At 40.2% G+C, this 18,037-nt stretch overlaps 1 long non-coding RNA gene across 9 annotated transcripts; it reads left to right on the top strand.

The window, feature by feature from the left end:
* The first annotated feature begins 1,084 nt into the window (after window positions 1–1,084).
* Window positions 1,085–7,443, top strand: LOC119285326. 9 transcript variants are annotated; one of them, XR_005139452.1, is made up of 6 exons: window positions 1,085–1,591; window positions 1,835–1,919; window positions 2,995–3,078; window positions 3,325–3,389; window positions 4,207–5,504; window positions 6,054–7,443. It is a non-coding gene; the product is annotated as an uncharacterized LOC119285326 (long non-coding RNA). The 9 variants fall into 9 exon arrangements; XR_005139450.1 differs by having other exon boundaries at window positions 1,085–1,621; XR_005139454.1 differs by having other exon boundaries at window positions 1,085–1,919; window positions 4,207–4,964; window positions 5,438–5,504; window positions 6,059–7,443.
* The last annotated feature ends 10,594 nt before the right edge of the window (window positions 7,444–18,037 follow it).

The following is an 18,037-nucleotide window of genomic DNA, read 5'->3' as shown; positions in this document are numbered from 1 at the left end:
GAGGTTATGATACTGACTGCACTTCTCTTCCTCGAAGCTCACAAGATCAGCGTTACGCAAATATGCGTTGAATTCTTTTTTTATTCCCGCTCGATCCATAAAATTTTTAGAAGACCACTCACAAGGACGCACTGGAGCGTCTCTTGGTGGTTCTTCGTCAGCATAACGTATTGCAAGCCTGCGTCCTTGCTTTTTTGAAGAACCACCTTGGAACATTTTCCTAAATTTTTTCTTCCTCTGAAAAATTCTGAAAAAAATTTAGTAACTTCAAAATAAAAGTAAACCAAACTCAATAATATTGATAGCAACTACTCCTACAAGTGCCTAGAGCCTATATCATGCATCAAAACTACTTTTGACCATATAAATTTGACATGCAAGCTCAAGAACAGGGTCACCTAAGCAGCAAAAATTTGTAATGAATAAAGCACTAGAACAAAAACTAATTGGACCAATGGAGGAGTCACATACCAAGGAACAATCTCCCAAGCAGTTTTGTGAGAGGTGCTTTGAGCAAGGAGATCAAAAATGGCAGCAAAGAGGGCTGGAACCCGTGCTTGAGTTGGTTTTTAGTGTTTGTGGAAGGAAGAAGAAGAGGATGGGTGCAGGAATAAGTGAAGGAGGGCCACCATGGGCCCACGAGGCAGGGGGCGCGCCCTCCACCCTCGTGGCAAGGTGGTTGGCCCCCTAGTGTGTTCTTTGTTTCATAAATCCTCAAATATTATAGAAAAAAAATCATATTTAATTTTCAGGGCATTTGGAAAACTTTTATTTTCGAGATATTTTTATATTTCGCGGATAATCAGATAATAGACAAAAAAATATTTATTTTTATTTAATTTAATTTAAAACAAAACATAAGCCAACCAACTCACCTTCAGAAGGCTCCCCCGATTGAGACTTCGTCGGCCGTCCGATCTGCCTTTCTGGCTCGCCTAAGCCATTGGATCTTCACTTGCGGTTAAATTATTTTCACCCTACGATTCATTTTTCTGCCCAATGACTGGTGGACTCGTCTCGTGTCAGTATTGGCTGGGTTGGCCGCGCCCGCGTGCAGGAGGTTTTCCCCGATCCGCACCCCGCGTTCCCCGCCAATCCATCACCCGCACCAGCCACCGCCCAAACCCTAGCCCCCTTTCCCCTCGATCCCCACAACCTCTCCCGCCTCTATCCCTCCTCCTCGCGTCACCACGGCCTCCGCCCCGGAGCCTCGCCGCCGCCTGATAATACTCCTCCACCATGCTAGCCCCTCCACCTCACCTTCCTTCTTTTTGTTATCTGCGCCCGTCATCGATGCCTGGTTCTAGATCGGGCGCGGGTTAGACGAGGTCGATGGTGGGGTGAATGGGCAGGGGAGGCGGGGGACGAGGGCAGGCAACAGTCGGCCCGTCGCGATGTGGTGAAGCTACAGGGAAGAGGGAGGAGGTCGGCGACAGGGTGAAGGAGCAAGCCGGCCCTCATGGAGGCAGCGCTACCAGCCAGCTAGGGAGGCGGTCCGGCTCGCCTCTGCTATGCCGTGAGCGGCGGCGCTACCTCTGCCTCCAGCCTCACCTCCTCTGCCAACCATGGGAAAAATTTGGGGAGACCCAAGGTGAGCTTCCCCTCCGTTGCATGACCCAAGGTGAGCTTCCCCTCTGTTGCATGCACTCCTGATCTCTAAAGATTTCTGTAGCCTAAATGCCTATGTACCATGTAAGCAAGCCCAACGTAATGCACACCATCAGCCTGATGAATGACCAAATGGTTTGTTTTTGTTGCCATATAGACCATTGACGGGTGTGCAGGAGCCCTTCTAATTGGTACTCTATGTGTGTTTTCTTTTCTTTTGTTGCAGAATAATAATTCAAGTGGATGGCCAATGCGCCTTGTTGTTTAGCGGTATGATGGTCGGTGAAAGTATGTTCTATATATATTGCAAGGTGATGGGCTGCTGACTTTTCTTGCCCACTTCTGTTGATTTCTACCCACTTCTGCTTAATTTGATCAGTTTTGCTAAAGCACATCTAGATGTGCCATAAGTATTGCACATCTAAGTCCTATGTCATTGATCTTACGTCGAGATTCGTGTGGATATTTCCTTTTTTCTTTTTTCTTTTCTCTTTATGCTTGATTCACTCACTTAGATGTGCAATAACTAGACCACATCTAGATGTGCCCTATACACACCCTAATTTGATATCTGATGTATAAGTAATGCACTAATATACAATACATAAAAAATGACCCGTGTTATATTTCAAAAGTATGGTTTTGCTATGCGCTGCTTGGAATCATTAGTGTTCGTTATTTTTGTTCAGATTTGTTGTGTATGCATGGTAGACCTTTGTAGGTTCTACTTTCTTATTCTTCAGCCATAATTCAGTTCATGACAGTTGCTGCTGTACCAAAGTGCAGACATTAAAATATTTTAGAACAGAACAATTAGATGCTTTGAGTCGTTCAAAACTGAAGGGAGCACCGAGGTATCACATTTGTAAAATCATGCATATGCAGGAGCTCAGCAGTCTACCGACCTAAATTTCTCCCTAACTTATGTCTTTTTGTTCAGTCCAGAATTTTAGGTTTCCTTGGTCACCACGGCCTCCTCTCTACTTGGCTCTCCTCTATCTTGTTTCTCTATAAAAAAATGGAAACTACCATGAGAGATAAATGCCAACTGAAAGTTAAATTCAGTTAGAAAGTTAAATTCAGTTAGAACTAGCTTTTTGCACGTGTGTTCTTGATTCTTCATGTACGACCACATAGTAGGGACGCAACAAATATTTGTTAGCTAGGTTGCTTGCCTAATGAAGCTCCCATGTGGACCATTTACTGCTCTGTGTTATTGGAATTTGTTTGTAGTGTTCGCTCAGTCTAAAGAAATTCATGTCATTTTCCTCCATTTATTTCCTTTTATGCATAAGTGCTACCTTTGGCAATTGCTCTGTCAGCCTATTAATCACCGAGAAAGGTTTTTATGCAATCTGCTGAATAAGCTCACATTGTTGATTGCAGGATCATAAGATGCTTTTACACATGATTGTGTGATGCTCAGAGACATTTTGCACAGAACTTCTTGTGAAGCTTGATTTTATTCAGGTGCCTAACTGACTACCATTTCCTCGGCGTTTGTGCTTACCAGCATGCCGTAAACTTCTTGTGAAGCTCGCTGTTTCATGTGCCTAACTGACTGCCGCTTTCTATGTTCATGCTTATTTGCATCCAGACGGTGATTTTGGGCTGAAAGATTATTGCAAGCTTAGAATCTTTTAAATGTCCTTATTGACATGATTCGTATGATAAACTTCCAAAATATTCATTTAACGTTGCTATTTTTCTTTTCAGAGCCATATGATTTTTTATAGAAACATGAGCAGAGTAAAATGGACACAGCTTCTGGTACATCTGAGGTATAGAATTGGCAATCTTCATTGAATGTTGTAACATATTTACAACTAGATTCAGTTTTAAATCAGAAATAGAAGTCGTTTAAGTTTCGGATAGTTATATGATGTGCCAAGTGCATGCTTTACAGTTACCTTGCAAGTGTCGTGATGTTGCATAGATATTTCTTTATCTATATGAATGTTGGACCCTGCGTGATTGATCTTATTTTGTTCCTATGTGAGAACTAGCTCTCCTTTAGTAGTGTAGTACTTCTATACTAAACTGAACCGGGAATGGTTTGATTGTGCTCTGTAGGACAGTGTGATTTATTTTCATAGAATGTTGTCATCTATATCTTGCTGAAGTACAGAACTATTGGTCAGTTAATTCTCTCACTCATCAATTTACAAATTCAGTATTTTATTTCACATGGGGCTTGGCTGGTTTACATTTAATTCATGCATCATATATGTTGTTTAGTTCAGACTTGTGCATGTGCATGCATTGGAATTGATTTAACAGAGATATAGCATGATTCTGTACATAAAAATAATATGAGTATGCATGATCTATGAATAAATGCTCGGATATAGTTAGTCATGAGATAGTAGGAGTACCATGGGCTTACAACTTCTGGATATTGTTAATACTTAATGGTCTGTAGTTGTTCAAAAATCTGGAATGTCTTTCGAGAACTGTTGATCAGTGTTGCTATGAGTATTTCTCAGAGTTTTGGTTGCGTGGATGTACATTAGAGTAGCAGAGGTTCTTATTTTACTTTGTCCAGAAGAGGGGATTTTACTTATTTTTGTTCACAATTTTTATCTAACTTTCCATCAGCACCGACGACCACAATGGGATGGATCAAGCAGCCAAGACTCAGAGTGTGGTCGACAGTGCGACTCTTCCAGCACTGAAGTTATGTCTTTTGGGCCAATTTCAATTGCCTCACTACCTGTACACATGGATCCTGTAGGTATTTCCTAATGTAAGTGTCACTGTTTTTCTTCTTTATGTACCTGGACGGGAGTGCTCATGAGGATGACGACATGCTACTGAACTCAAATTCAAAAATGAAGTTGGGGGCCTGGGGTTTGGAGCCCCTCAGTAGAAGTGCTCAGGCGGCATGTCACAGTTGTTTGCTGATAATTTACCAAGAACAAATTTTGCTTGTCTCTAGCATTAGGCTATGAGCCCTAAAGCAGTTCCAGTGTGATGATCTACCTCTTGACTAGGAAGGGGGGATTGAAAGATAGCACTTGTCGTTTGAAGCAATTAGTATTGGACTATTTGAGGAAGTAAATGTTTAAACCACTAAACCTTATATTCTTTTGTAAAAAGGAGGGTGCAGATAAATAAGAGTTGTTGGCAGCAGCAACCTACACATGTGGAAACAGTGGCTATGGCGGCTCAAAGGGAAGTTGTGGCCGCTAGACAGCAACTCACAACTTAGTGGCAGCTCAAAGTACATATAATCTATTTCTTCTTGGAGCTATCTACTATAATATTATGACTCGGTGCTAGCTGAAGCTTCTATTTTCTCGCCTTTTGTGGTGGCGGTGATTCCTTCAACTGCAGTAGTTTCTCTACGTGCCATTGTAAGTGTAGGTTTTCTACAGTTAAGCCTCTCGCATTGCAAAAAGCTACATTCCCTTGTTTTTCTATGTGCCATTGTAAGTGTAGGTTTTCTACCGGCTTCAACATAGATAATTAGCATGCGAGAGGCTTAACTGTAGCTTTTTGCGATGCTAGACGGACATATTCAGTACTGAAAATCTAGACTGTTCTTTCCACTCTGTAACAACTTCTATGCTTGCGCCACCATGATATCAGTACAACATTTCCCTATAAAATTTTGTTAGTTGCATGTAAACTGAATTGATTTACCAGTAAAAATCTGGACAACTGATTCCAGTCGATAATAACCATTGTGGCATTACCAAGATATGTCATGTATCTGCTCTGAGTTGTAGTATGTTGCAAAAAGTACAATAAGAAATAGAATGTATGCACTATGGCTAGCAGTAACTTTTTTTGACTTGTACAACATTTGATCTATCTATTTTTGCAGGCTATTCCTCTCGTTGCAACCTTTTCCCATAGAATCAAAAGGAATTAGATTGAAGAAATTGCAGGAGGTACTACTTCGTGTTCCATTAGCCTTACTTTTGGAGGCTTGTCTATATGTAGTCTTAGTGTCAGAGGTGTGTCAATAGTAGTATTAGTTTTTGATGCTTGTCTATATTAGTCTTATTTTTTGGATTACGTTTCTTTCCACCTGCATCCTCTCTTCATAATGGATTACGTTTCTTTGTTATTGCCATGTGTTACTTTTTCTCATTACTGTGATCATCAGTGCCCTTAGCAGTGGTTGTTCTTGCTTTATGGCTGCCTTCTCAGTGCACTTTTATTAGTTCTAATACATTAATATAATATGCTCGATTGACCATATTAATTATATATTTCACTTCACCGGGGCTGTTGGTCGAAGTGTTGGTTAAAATATTTTGGTGGCAGTGTATAAAACTAATTGTTGTACATGATTGTTAAGTGCACTTTTGAGCTTTGAGTAGACAAATGTGGTCATAATTACTTTAAAGGATCGTTAGTATATATTACTGTCGGATTTCCATGTTCAGTTATTCACACTATATTATTGCTTGATTCTGATAGCTTGCTATTATTAGAGCAGGAAGGGTATTCCTGGCGTGACATTCAAAAGCAGTCAAAACGGTGAGGTTTAGAACGGAGGAGCTCCGTGGAATTGTGGATAAAAAATTATCCATAACATGTCTGTCATTGCTCATGTCGACCACGGTATGTGACCGAGCAGTGACAGTTGTCTCTAATTATCAATCTTATATAGAGTCTTCTTGATTGATGATTTTGTAGCCTTCTCTTAGCTGTACCATATTAATTCTTAAAACTGGATCATTTAAAATTAGTTAGATTTAATGATTTGTTCCACTGTTTTCAAATAAGTAGTTTAAGCCCTTATTGTGTTCTGGAGCTTATTCTTTCTACCTTTTTATGATTGATTTATGCTCTCACAAGCTTAAATGTAACTATTGACATATAATCTCATGGCTCAAAGTCTTAGTTGTTGAATGTATTAAAATTTATAAGACCTGGAGTTTGCACTATAATTTCATCCAGTGGTATTCCCAGTAACTGAATGTTAAGAGCACTGACGATCCCAGGTTGTACATTTAGGTACTGGGAAATGCTTTTATCTTGCAGGCCAGTTTTACATTTATTTTTCAGTAACGAGATGACCATGAACAGGGTATCAAGGTATTTGCCTTGGCATTACTAACGTCGTGTTCAGATTACTAAAAGAAGGATTGATAACGGCATACCTTAACTCGACTGATGCTTTAACTGCTGCCTCTCTAAGCCTTGATTAGCCATGGAGATACTCAAGTTCCAAAGCCCCAAGTGAGGCTATCCTTCTAAGATCCGTTCATCCCAGTTCATTAATTTGTTTGAAATATATATGTATATTCCAATATTGCTCAATCTCCAGCTGGCCTCTAGGTTATCAGATGAAATCCGGTTAAATTTTAGGGAGGTTGACTAGGAGTGTTTCAAACTAAAGGCTTTGTTGTTGTTGTTTGAGTAGGAGTATCCCCCTTTTCTGTATAAATTTTGTTGCTATGAATAGTTGCATTGTTACGTCAGTGAAAAGTTCCTGGGCATAGTATGTGTTCCTCTAGACTTGGTTGAAAGTATTCCTTCTGTTATCCAGTTTCTCACTACGCATGTTACCTTTGTTGCTGAATTTTGCCTATAGTTTATATATAGTAGACTCACATGATTACCTGACGACTCATTCATGCAAGAACTATTGTTAATTTTTTCCTTTTCTGCAATGATGGTCGTAGCCCTTTGACTCTACAAGCCGCAAGGAGTGAAGTGTAGAAAATATGTCCATTGTCGTTGAATTGGTGGGATTGTCACCAAGTTAGTGCTGCAGATTTCTATTTTAGAGCAAGAAGCCAAATCATGTAGTTCATTGTAAATCTTGAAAAACTTATTTATTGTCACTTCTATATCTGTTATAAACTTTTTTTGTGATGTGCTACTTGTCAATCTTGGTTTGACCTTCCATTTCAAGTCTGCCCTTAAATTCCAGTAGACCAAAAAGTCCTTGTTTCTTCAATTGGTTTCTCGTTTCATGTTTGCACTTCTATTACAGTACAACATTTCATAAACATGGCATTGGTCATTGTTTGTCCAGTTCTCTTCAAAAAAAGAAGAGATGGCTATAGAGAGTTCATCCTTCTAACATAACAGAGCAGAGGAGTGGGAACTATAAACATGCCTCAATGAAGAGATGAAAAATGTTGTGCAAGACATTGGTTGTTAAGCTCCTTTAAAAAAATGAAGGAATTATAGTGCATCTGACCTATAAAGGGGTTGTGAGGGACAAAACGCTATGGATTCAGAGTAGTGGGAGGGCACAGTTTACCAACGACGCAAGGACAAAGTGTGACCTTGATTCCAAAGTTCCAGCTGACATAGTAGAATTGTATAGAGAGGATGCCTGCATTTTAAAAACTCTGTTACATAGTTTGAGGCTATGTTTCTTTCAATTTTCATTATTAAGAGGATCCTTATTATTGCCAAATTGTTAATTATTTTTAAATAGCTCTTGGTTTGAAATGGGACCATGTGCCATTTGGCGCAACAGGTACTGTTATTATACATCCTATTATTGACAGCAAGCCTTCATTGTTTTTTATTAAGGACCCTCGGGTTAAATTTGTTACCACATGTATTTCCTTTTCAACGCCCACATTAATTTAGCTGGTCTCTGTCATATGTCCTTGCAAAATGAAACTATTTTCATCGACAACATGTCTTTAGTGGGTCTCTGCGCCATTTGGCGCAATGGGTCAACTAGTATAAATAACAGAAAGTAAAAAAAGGGTACAGAAGGTTGTGCTTCTAGTTTTATCCATCTCATACTCGTCAAAAGGAATTCACTAACAAGGTTGATCAAGTCTTGTTAACAAACCCATTCCAATTAACATGAAACCGGAGAAATTTCAAATAACACTAGGTTACCCCAATGGGGATATGTACATCCCCAATAATAAGTATATCATATTTCTTCTTGACAGTAGGAAGAGGAAATTCAAAGCCTCCAAATATAATCGATGGAATGTTTCTGATAGAATTGATATTATGAACTTGAGGTTGTTTCCTCGGAAAATGTATCGTATGCTCATTACCATTAACATGAAAAGTGACATTGCCTTTAGTGCAATCAATAACAGCCCCTGCAGTATTAAGAAAAGGTCTTTCAAGAATAATAAACATACTATCGTCCTTGGGAATATCAAGAATAACAAAGTCCGTTAAAATAGTAACGTTTGCAACTACAACAGGCACATCCTCACAAATACCGACAGGTATAGCAGTTGCTTTATCAGCCATTTGCAAAGATATTTCAGTAGGTGTTAACTTATTCAAGTCAAGTCTACGATATAAAGAGAGAGGCATAACATTAACATCGGCTTCAAGATCACATAAAGCAGTTTTAACATAGTTTCTTTTAATGGAGCATGGTATAGTAGGTACACCTGGATCTCCATGTTTCTTTGGTATTCTACCTTTAAAAGTATAATTAGCAAGCATGGTGAAGATTTCAGCTTCCGGTATCTTTCTTTTATTTGTAATAATATCTTTCATGTACTTAGCATAAGGATTGGTTTTAAGCATATCAGTTAATCGCATACGCAAAAAGATAGGTCTAATCATTTCAGCAAAGCGCTCAAAATCCTCACCATCCTTTTTCTTGGATGATTTGGAAGGAAAAGGCATGGGTTTCTGAACCCATGGTTCTCTTTCTTTACCATGTTTCCTAGCAACAAAGTCTTTTTTATCATAATGTTGATTCTTTGATTGTGGGTTATCAAGACCAACAACAGGTTCAATTTCTACATCATTATCATTACTAGGTTGAGCATCATCATGAACATTATCATTAGGTTCATTACCAGATTGTGTTTCAGCATCAGAAATAGAAATATCATTTGGATTATCAGGTGGTTCAGCAATAGGTTCACTAGAAGTTTGCGCGGTTCTATCATTTTTCTTTTTCTTCCTTTTAGAAGAACTAGGTACATCTATGTTATTTCTCTGAGAATCTTGCTCAATTCTCTTAGGGTGGCCTTCAGGATATAAAGGTTTCTGAGTCATTTTACCAGTTCTAGTAGCCACTCTAACAGCATAATCATTATCTTTACTATTTAATTCATTGAGCAAATCATTTTGAGCTTTAAGTACTTATTCTACTTGAGTGATAACCATAGAAACATGTTTACTAATAAGTTTAAGTTCACATTTAACATTAGCCATATAATCACCCAAGTGTTCAAGCATATTTGAATTGTATTTCAATTGTCTACCAAAATAAGCATTAAAGTCTTCTTGCTTAGCCATAAATTTATCAAACTCATCTAAGCATGGGCTAACAATTTTGGTAAATGGGATTACAACTTTATCATATCTATAGAGAGAATTCACCTTTACTACCTGTGTCGGGTTATCGAGGTCTGGAGGTTCTTCAATAAATAAAGGATTAAGATCATATGTTTCTTCAATATGCAGTGAATTAAGACCATGTATTTCTTCAATAGGAGGTAAATTCTTAACATCTTCAGCTTTAATACCTTTTTTCTTTCATAGATTTCTTTGCCTCTTGCATATCTTCGGGACTGAGAAATAGAACACCTCTTTTCTTCGGAGTTGGTTTAGGAATAGGCTCATTAATTGGAGCAGGAGCTACCCAATTATTTTCATTTGTCAACATATTGTTCAATAAGATTTCAGCTTCATCCGGTGTTCTTTCCCTGAAAAGAGAACCAACACAACTATCCAGGTAATCTCTGGAAGCATTGGTTAGTCCATTATAAAAGATATCAAGTATTTTATTTTTATTAAGAGGATGATCAGGCAAATCATTAAGTAACTTGAGAAGCATCCCCCAAGCTTGTGGGAGACCCTCTTCTTTAATTTGCACAAAGTTGTATATTTCCTTTAAAGCAGTTTGTTTTTTATGAGTAGGGAAATATTTAGCAGAGAAGTAGTAAATCATATCCTGGGGACTACGCACACAACCAGGATCAAGAGAATTAAACCATATCTTAGCATCACCCTTTAATGAGAAACGGAAATATTTTGAGGATATAAAAGTAGCGAGTTCTCTTATCTTTAGTGAACATGGTGGCTATATCATTCAGTTTAGTAAGATGTGCCACAACAGTTTCAGATTCATAACCATGAAAAGGATCAGATTCAACCAAAATCATTATATCAGGATCAACAAAGAATTCATAATCCTTATCAGTAACAAAGATAGGTGAAGTAGCAAAAGCAGGGTCAGGTTTCATTCTAGCATTTAGAGATTGCTTACTCCATTTAGCTAATAATTTTTAAGTTCGGTTCTATTTTTGCAAGCTAAAATAGCAAAAAAAGCTTCCTGATCAAATAAATAACCCTCAGGAATAACAAGTGATTCTTCATCATCACTTTCATCAGTATCATCAGATTCCATATTTTCAATTTCTCTAGCCCTAGCAAGTTGTTCCTCGAGAAAATCACTAAGTGGCATAGTAGTATCAGGCATAGAGGTAGTTTCATCATAAGTATCATGCATAGCAGAAGTGGCATCATCAATAACATGTGACATATCAGAATGAATAGCAGAAGCAGGTGTAGGTGTCGCAAATTTACTCATAACAGAAGGTGAATCAAGTGCAGAGCTAGATAGCAGTTCCTTACCTCCCCTCGTAGTTGAGGGATAAATCTTAGTTTTTGGATCTCTCCTTGTCCTATTCGGACCAAGGGGGGGGGGGAGGGGCGCGCGGCCCATCTCTGGCCACCTCTCCTCTCTTCCACTAAGGCCCACTAAGGCCCATATACCTCCCGGGGGGTTCCGGTAACCTCCCGGTACTCCGGTAAAATCCCGATTTCACCCGGAACACTTTCGATATCCAAACATAGACTTCCAATATATCAATCTTTATGTCTCGACCATTTCGAGACTCCTCGTCATGTCCGTGATCACATTCGGGACTCCGAACAACCTTCGGTACATCAAAATGCATAAACTCATAATATAACTGTCATCGTAACTTTAAGCGTGCGGACCCTACGGGTTCGAGAACAATGTAGACATGACCGAGACACGTCTCTGGTCAATAACCAATAGCGGAACCTGGATGCTCATATTGGCTCCTACATATTCTACGAAGATCTTTTATCGGTCAGACCGCATAACAACATACGTTGTTCCCTTTGTCACCAGTATGTTACTTGCCCAAGATTCGATCGTCGGTATCCCATACCTAGTTCAATATCATTACCGGCAAGTCTCTTTACTCGTTCCGTAATACATCATCCCGCAACTAACTCAATAGTTGCAATGCTTGCAAGGCTTAAGTGATGTGCATTACCGAGAGGGCCCAGTGATACCTCTCCGACAATCGGAGTGACAAATCCTAATCTCGAAATACGCCAACTCAACATGTACCTTTGGAGACACCTGTAGAGCTCCTTTATAATCACCCAGTTACGTTGTGACGTTTGGTAGCACACAAAGTGTTCCTCCGGCAAACGGGAGTTGCATAATCTCATAGTCATAGGAACATCTATAAGTCATGAAGAAAGCAATAGCAACATACTAAACGATCGGGTGCTAAGCTAATGGAATGGGTCATGTCAATCAGATCATTCAACTAATGATGTGATCCCGTTAATCAAATGACAACTCTTTGTCCATGGTTAGGAAACATAACCATCTTTGATTAGCGAGCTAGTCAAGTAGATGCATACTAGTGACACTCTGTTTGTCTATGTATTCACACATGTATTATGTTTCCGGTTAATACAATTCTAGCATGAATAATAAACATTTATCATGATATAAGGAAATAAATAATAACTTCATTATTGCCTCTAGGGCATATTTCCTTCAGTCTCCCACTTGCACTAGAGTCAATAATCTAGATCACACAGTAATGATTCTAACACCCATGGAGCCTTGGTGCTGATCATGTTTTGCTCGTGGAAGAGGCTTAGTCAACGGGTCTGCTACATTCAGATCCGTATGTATCTTGCAAATCTCTATGTCTCCCACCTAGACTAGATCCCGGATGGAATTGAAGCGTCTTTTGATGTGCTTGGTTCTTTTGTGAAATCTGGATTCCTTCGCCAAGGCAATTGCACCAGTATTGTCACAAAAGATTTTCATTGGATCCGATGTACTAGGTATGACACCTAGATCGGATATGAACTCCTTCATCCAGACTCCTTCATTTGCTGCTTCCGAAGCAGCTATGTACTCCGCTTCACATGTAGATCCCACCACGACGCTCTGTTTAGAACTGCACCAACTGATAGCTCCACCGTTTAATGTAAACACGTATCCGGTTTGCGATTTAGAATCGTCCGGATCAGTGTCAAAGCTTGCATCAACGTAACCGTTTACGATGAGCTCTTTGTCACCTCCATATACGAGAAACATATCCTTAGTCCTTTTAAGGTACCTCAGGATGTTCTTGACCGATGTCCAGTGATCCATTCCTGGATTACTTTGGTACCTCCCTGCTAGACTTATAGCAAGGCACACATCAGGTCTGGTACACAGCATTGCATACATGATAGAGCCTATGGCTGAAGCATAGGGAACATCTTTCATTTTCTCTCTATCTTCTGCAGTGGTCGGGCATTGAGTCTGACTCAACTTCACACCTTGTAACACAGGCAAAAACCCTTTCTTTGCTTGATCCATTTTGAACTTCTTCAAAACTTTGTCAAGGTATGTGCTTTGTGAAAGTCCAATTAAGCGTCTTGATCTATCTCTATAGATCTTAATGCCTAATATGTAAGTAGCTTCACCGAGGTCTTTCATTGAAAAACTCTTATTCAAGTATCCCTTTATGCTATCCAGAAATTCTATATCATTTCCAATCAGTAATATGTCATCTACATATGATATCAGAAATGCTACAGAGCTCCCACTCACTTTCTTGTGAATACAGGCTTCTCCGAAAGTCTGTATAAAACCAAATGCTTTGATCACACTATCAAAGCGTTTATTACAACTCCGAGAGGCTTGCACCAGTCCATAAATGGATCGCTGGAGCTTGCACACTTTGTTAGCTCCCTTTGGATCGACAAAACCCTCTGGTTGCATCATATACAACTCTTCTTCCAGAAATCCATTCAGGAATGCAGTTTTGACATCCATCTGCCAAATTTCATAATCATAAAATGCGGCAATTGCTAACATGATTCGGACAGACTTAAGCATCGCTACGGGTGAGAATGTCTCATCGTAGTCAATCCCTTGAACTTGCCGAAACCCTTTTGCGACAAGTCAAGCTTTGTAGACAGTAATATTACCGTCGGCGTCAGTCTTCTTCTTGAAAATCCATTTATTCTCAATTGCTTGCCGATCATTGGGCAAGTCAACCAAAGTCCACACTTTGTTCTCATACATGGATCCCATCTCAGATTTCATGGCTTCAAGCCATTTTGCTGAATCTGGGCTCACCATCGCTTCTTCATAGTTCGTAGGTTCATCATGATCTAGCAGCATGACTTCCAGAATAGGATTACCGTACCACTCTGGCGCGGATCTCACTCTGGTTGATCTACAAGGTTCAGTAGTATCTTGTCCTGAAGTTTCATGATCATCCTCATTAGCTTCCTCACTAATTGGTGTAGGTGTCACAGAAACAGTTTTCTATGATTCACTACTTTCCAATAAGGGAGCAGGTACAGTTACCTCGTCAAGTTCTACTTTCCTCCCACTCACTTCTTTCAAGAGAAACTCCTTCTCCAGAAAGTTTCCGAACTTAGCAACAAAAGTCTTGCCTTCGGATCTGTTATAGAAGGTGTATCCAATAGTCTCCTTTGGATATCCTATGAAGACACATTTCTCCGATTTGGCTTCGAGCTTATCAGGTTGAAGCTTTTTCACATAAGCATCGTAGCCCCAAACTTTTAGAAACGACAACTTTGGTTTCTTGCCAAACCATAGTTCATAAGGCGTCGTCTCAACGGATTTTGATGGTGCCCTATTTAACGTGAATGCGGCCGTCTCCAAAGCATAACCCCAAAACGATAGCGGTAAATCAGTAAGAGACATCATAGATCGCACCATATCTAGTAAAGTACGATTACGACGTTCGGACACACCATTACGCTGTGGTGTTCCGGGTGGCGTGAGTTGCGAAACTATTCCGCATTGTTTCAAATGTACACCAAACTCGTAACTCAAATATTCTCCTCCACGATCAGATCGTAGAAACTTTATTTTCTTGTTATGATGATTTTCAACTTCACTCTGAAATTCTTTGAACTTTTCAAACGTTGCAGACTTATGTTTCATTAAGTAGATATACCCATATCTGCTTAAGTCATCTGTGAAGGTGAGAAAATAACGATATCCGCCACGAGCCTCAATATTCATCAGACCACATACATCCGTATGTATGATTTCCAACAAATCTGTTGCTCTCTCCATAGTACCGGAGAATGGCGTTTTAGTCATCTTGCCCATGACGCACGGTTCACAAGTACCAAGTGATTCATAATCAAGTGGTTCCAAAAGTCCATCAGTATGGAGTTTCTTCATGCGCTTTACACCGATATGACCTAAACGGCAGTGCCACAAATAAGTTGCACTATCATTATCAACTCTGCATCTTTTGGCTTCAATATTATGAATATGTTGTTACTACTATCGAGATTCAATAAGAATAGACCACTCTTCAAGGGTGCATGACCATAAAAGATATTACTCATATAAATAGAACAACCATTATTCTCTGATTTAAATGAATAACCGTCTCGCATCAAACAAGATCTAGATATAATGTTCATGCTTAACGCTGGCACCAAATAACAATTATTTAGGTCTAATATTAATCCCGAAGGTAGATGTAGAGGTAGTGTGCCGACCGCGATCACATCGACTTTGGAACAGTTTCCCACACGCATCGTCACCTTGTCCTTAGCCAATCTTCGCTTAATCCGTAGTCCCTGTTTCGAGTTGCAAATATTAGCAACAGAACCAGTATCAAATACCCAGGTGCTACTGCGAGCATTAGTAAGGTACACATCAATAACATGTATATCACATATACCTTTGTTCACCTTGCCATCCTTCTTATCCGCCAAATACTTGGGGCAGTTCCGCTTCCAGTGACCAGTCTGCTTGCAGTAGAAGCACTCAGTTTCAGGCTTAGGTCCAGACTTGGGTTTCTTCTCTTGAGCAGCAACTTGCTTACTGTTCTTCTTGAAGTTCCCCTTCTTCTTCCCTTTGCCCTTTTTCTTGAAACTAGTGGTCTTGTTGACCATCAACACTTGATGCTCCTTCTTGATTTCTACCTCCGCAGCTTTCAGCATTGCGAAGAGCTCGGGAATAGTCTTATTCATCCCTTGCATATTATAGTTCATCACGAAGCTCTTGTAGCTTGGTGGAAGTGATTGGAGAATTCTGTCAATGACGCTATCATCCGGAAGATTAACTCCCAGTTGAATCAAGTGATTACAATACCCAGACATCTTGAGTATATGCTCACTGACAGAACTGTTCTCCTCCATCTTGCAGCTATAGAACTTATTGGAGACTTCATATCTCTCAATCCGGGCATTTGCTTGAAATATTAACTTCAACTCCTGGAACATCTCATACGCCCCATGACGTTCAAAACATCGTTGAAGTCCCGGTTCTAAGCCGTAAAGCATGGCACATTGAACTATCGAGTAGTCATCAGCTTTGCTCTGCCAGATGTTCATAACATCTGGTGTTGCTCCAGCAGCAGGCCTGGCACCTAGCGGTGCTTCCAGGACGTAATTCTTCTATGCAGCAATGAGGATAATCCTCAAGTTACGGACCCAGTCCGTGTAATTGCTACCATCATCTTTCAACTTTGCTTTCTCAAGGAACGCATTAAAATTCAACGGAACAACAGCACGGGCCATCTATCTACAATCAAACATACATAAGCAAGATACTATCAGGTACTAAGTTCATGATAAATTTAGGTTCAATTAATCATATTACTTAAAGAACTCCCACTTAGATAGATATCCCTCTAATCCTCTAAGTGATTACGTGATCCAAGTCAACTAAACCATGTCCGATCATCACGTGAGATGGAGTAGTTTCGTTGGTGAACATCACTATGTTGATCATATCTACTATATGATTCACGCTTGACCTTTCGGTCTCCGTGTTCCGAGGCCATATCTGTATATGCTTGGCTCGTCAAGTATAACCTGAGTATTCCGCGTGTGCAACTATTTTGCACCCGTTGTATTTGAACGTAGAGCCTATCACACCCGATCATCACGTGGTGTCTCAGCACGAAGAACTTTCGCAATGGTGCATACTCAGGGAGAACACTTCTTGATAACTAGTGAGAGATCGTCTTATAATGCTACCGTCAATCAAAGCAAGATAAGATGCATAAAAGATAAATATCACATGCAATCAATATAAGTGATATGATATGGCCATCATCATCTTGTGCTTGTGATCTCCATCTCCGAAGCACCGTCGTGATCACCATCGTCACCGGCGTGACACCTTGATCTCCATCGTAGCATCGTTGTCGTCTCGCCAATCTTATGCTTCCACGACTATCGCTACCGCTTAGTGATAAAGTAAAGCATTACAGCGCAATTGCAGTGCATACAATAAAGCGACAACCATATGGCTCCTGCCAGTTGCCGATAACTCGGTTACAAAACATTATCATCTCATACAATAAAATTTAGCATCATGTCTTGACCATATCACATCACAACATGCCCTGCAAAAACAAGTTAGACGTCCTCTACTTTGTTGTTGCAAGTTTTACGTGGCTGCTACGGGCTTAAGCAAGAACCAATCTTACCTACGCATCAAAACCACAACGATAGTTTGTCAAGTTGGTGCTGTTTTAACCTTCACAAGGACCGGGCGTAGCCACACTTGGTTCAACTAAAGTTGGAGAAACTGTCACCCGCTAGCCACCTTTGTGCAAAGCACGTCGGGAGAACCGGTCTCGCGTAAGCGTACGCGTAATGTCGGTCCGGGCCGCTTCGTCCAACAATACCGCCGAACCAAAGTATGACATGCTGGTAAGCAGTATGACTTATATCGCCCACAACTCACTTGTGTTCTACTCGTGTATATAACATCAACACATAAAACCTAGGCTCGGATGCCACTGTTGGGTTTCGTAGTAATTTCAAAAAAATTCCTACGCACACGCAAGATCATGGTGATGCATAGCAACGAGAGGGGGAGAGTGTGATCTACGTACCCTTGTAGATCGACAACGGAAACGTTAACTTGGTTGATGTAGTCGTACGTCTCCACGGCCCAACCGATCAAGCACCGAAACTACGGCACCTCCGAGTTCTAGCACATGTTCAGCTCGATGACGATCCCCGGACTTCGATCCAGCAAAGTGTTGGGGAAGAGTTCCGTCAGCACGAAGGCATGGTGAAGATCTTGATGTACTACCGTCGCAGGGCTTCGCCTAAGCACCGCTACAATATTATCGAGGACTATGGTGGAAGGGGGCACTGCACACGGCTAAGAATATGATCACGTGGATCAACTTGTGTCTCTAGGGGTGCCCCGTGCCTCCGTATATAA

The sequence above is a fragment of the Triticum dicoccoides genome, chromosome 4A (assembly GCF_002162155.2).
Source record: "Triticum dicoccoides isolate Atlit2015 ecotype Zavitan chromosome 4A, WEW_v2.0, whole genome shotgun sequence".
NCBI lineage: Eukaryota > Viridiplantae > Streptophyta > Magnoliopsida > Poales > Poaceae > Triticum > Triticum dicoccoides.
Note: the sequence above shows the minus strand (reverse complement) of the source record. Positions and strands in the feature narration are given on the sequence as shown.